Source organism: Euphorbia lathyris, chromosome 6, assembly GCF_963576675.1.
Source record: "Euphorbia lathyris chromosome 6, ddEupLath1.1, whole genome shotgun sequence".
In the NCBI taxonomy this organism is placed as follows: domain Eukaryota; kingdom Viridiplantae; phylum Streptophyta; class Magnoliopsida; order Malpighiales; family Euphorbiaceae; genus Euphorbia; species Euphorbia lathyris.
This window is the reverse complement of record NC_088915.1, coordinates 62,768,776-62,771,958: the sequence shown is the minus strand read 5'-3', so window position 1 is coordinate 62,771,958 and position 3,183 is coordinate 62,768,776. Positions and strand designations below refer to the sequence as shown.

The 3,183-nt window shown below is 35.5% G+C and overlaps 1 non-coding gene across 1 annotated transcript; it reads left to right on the top strand.

Moving 5' to 3' along the window:
- The first annotated feature begins 2,684 nt into the window (after window positions 1–2,684).
- Window positions 2,685–2,790, top strand: LOC136234389 (small nucleolar RNA R71). The gene has a single exon (XR_010691274.1). It is a non-coding gene; the product is annotated as a small nucleolar RNA R71 (small nucleolar RNA).
- Window positions 2,791–3,183: the final 393 nt, after the last annotated feature.

Genomic DNA, 3,183 nt, shown 5'->3' with positions numbered 1-3,183 from the left:
GGGTAATTTCTCTATTACTGAGGTTTTTGCTCTATCTACTTCTAATTTTTCAGATATTTTATGACCTAAAATAATTCCTTCGTCAACCATGAAATGACATTTTTCCCAGTTTAATACCAAATTTGTTTATTCACACCTAGACAAAACTTTATCCAAGTTTTCTAGGCACGAATCAAAAGAATCTCCATAAACTGAAAAATCGTCCATAAAAACTTCCATGATATCTTCAATGAAATCATTAAAAATCACAGTCATACAACGTTGAAATGTTGCAGGTGCGTTACATAGACCAAAGGGCATTCTCCTATATGAAAAAAGTTCCGTAAGGACATGTGAAGGTTGTTTTATCTTGGTCATCCGGGTAAATGTATATTTAAAAGAATCCGGAGTAACCATCTAGAAAACAGTAGAAAGCATGACCAGCTATCCTTTCGATCATTTGATCAATGAAAGGAAGAGGAAAATGATCTTTCCTAGTTGCTTTATTTAGATTTCTATAATACAAACCCTCCAACCAGTGGTGGTTCGCGTAGGTATTAATTCACCTTCTTCATTCCTTACAACTGTTATGCCTCCCTTTTTAGGTACGCAATGGATTGGACTAACCCATTCACTATCCGAAATAGGGTAGATGATTCCATTGTCCAGAAGTTTAGTAATCTCATTTTTTACTACTTCTTTCATATTCGGATTTAGGCGTCTTTGCCTATCCGCTTTAGGTGGCTTATCTTCTTCTAAGTGAATTCTGTGCATTACAATGCTCGGATTAATACCTTTTAAGTCTGAAATTTGCTAACCCATACTTCCTATCCTATTTCTAACAACTTCTTTCAATTTCTCTTCTTGGACTTGTGTTAATTTGTTAGAGATAATTATAGGTAGAGAATCGCCTTCGCCTAAGAAAGCGTACCTCAAATGACTTGGTAATTCTTTAAGTTCTAATTTAGGTGGAACTATAATTGAAGGCGGAACTGGTCCATCTTCTCGAATCAAAGGTTCTGGGTCCTTATCTTCTAGTTCCTCACTCATTATAGGTTCTATTATTTCTTCTTTTTGAACAATGTCATTTACACATTCTTCAATTAAATCAAGTTTCATACAAGCGAAATCCTCCATAGGATATCTCATCGCTTGATTCATATCAAACTCGATCTTATCATCTCCTATTCTTAAAACTACCTTCCCTTCCGACACATCAACTAGAGCACGTCCCGTGTTCATGAACGGTCTACCAAAGATTAGCGGACAATTTACGTCATAAGCAAAATCTAAAATAACGAAATCGGTAGGAAAAATAAATTTGTCAACTTTAACTAAAACATCATCAATTATACCGTATGGTCTTTTAGTGGTTTGATCTGCTAATTGCAAAACCATATTGGTACGTTTGATGTCTTCTTCTAAGCCTAACTTATTAAAAATAGATAAAGGCATCAAGTTAATGCTTGCTCCTAAATCACAGAGACAACTGGGAAATTCAATATCTCCCAATTTACACGGAATGGTAAAACATCCGGGATCCTTGAGTTTTGTGGGAAAATTACTTGACACAATTGAACTACAATCTTCAGTTAGTGAAATGGATGAAATTCCTTCCCAATTGATTTTCTTTGAAATTAAATCTTTGAGGAATTTACCATAATTGGGAATTTGCGTAATCGCATCCATAAACGTTAAATTAATATGCAAATTCTTAAGTTTGTCTAAAAATGTTAAAAGTTGTTTGTCATAGTCCTTATTGCGGACTTTGTGTGGAAAAGGTGGTTTGGGTACAAAAGTTTTTGTACTAGAGTCAATTGGTGTATCTTTTTGTTTTAATGTATCTTCTTTGGGCTTCGGTAAATCAGTTCCAGGTAAGGTCGAATTTCCGGGCATTTCCGGGCCTAAGTAATTTTTCCCTGAACAAAGAGTAATAGCCTTAACATGCTCTTTCGGATTTTCTTCCGTATGGCTTGGAAGACTTCCCTCTTTGCGGGATGGAATTGATTTAGCGAGTTGTCCAATTTGAATCTCCAAATTATGGATGCTAGATGATTGGTTTTTAATAAGCTGATCGAATTTATTCTCGATCCGTTTAAAACCATCGTCGTGATTACTTATTTTTCCGCTCATAGCATCAATAAATTTGTCGATTTTAGAAGATAAAGTGCTAATCGTATCTCTTGATTGATTTTGATAATTAGTAGTACGATTTTGATTGGCATTAGCATTATTATTATTATCTCTCCAGTTAAAGTTAGAATGATTTCTCCATCCAGGATTATATGTATTGGAATAAGGGTTATTATTTTGGTTTTTCCCTTGGACAAAGTTTACCTGTTCAATTTTTTCTCATACCTTCGTAGTCCACATCCGTTTGGATTGGCTTACCATTAGAATCACACGGTGCCATAAACCTATCAATTTTGTGCGATAAGGCAGAAAATTGGGCTTGCAGCATCGCTACTGGATCAAGATTCACTATACCTTTAACTGATGAAGTAGTTGAGGATGATGGTTTCGCTAATGGTACGTGTCCACATTCCGCGGGCCACATACTGTTGTTGATTGCCATTTCCTCCAAAAGCTCTCTTGCTTGGGCAGATGTTTTCTTCATGTATAACCCTCCAGACATAGCGTCCAATGAACCTCTAGTTGTAGGATTTAGTCCATTATAAAATGTTTGCATTAAAAGTTCAGCGGATAATTGGTGGTGTGGGCATAAAAAAAATGTTCTTTAAAACGTTCCCAAGCCTTATAAAGAGTTTCATTATCATTTTGAGAAAAAGATGTTAACTCTTTAATAACTCTTGCGGTTTTTGCTAAAGGAAATTTTTTTGATAAAAATGCTTGGGCTAATTGCTCCCAAGTTTCAAATGTTGCGGCTGGCATAGAAGTTAACCATTCTTTGGCTCGATCCTTCAAAGTAAAAGGAAAAATGCGAAGATTGATTGCTTCTGCAGTCACATTCGGTATTTTAAAAGTGTCACAAATTTCTAAAATTTTTGTCAAATGGGTATTAGGATTTTCGTTAGGTAACCCGTAAAATGTTACGTTATTTTGCAACATATTAAGCAACGCAGGCTTAATTTCAAATTGGTTTGCATTAATTTGGGGTCTAACTATACTGTTTGTTACACCGGCCACTCCTGGTCTAGCGTAATCCATAAGTGTGGCCATAACTTCTGGCTCGGTAATTCTAGT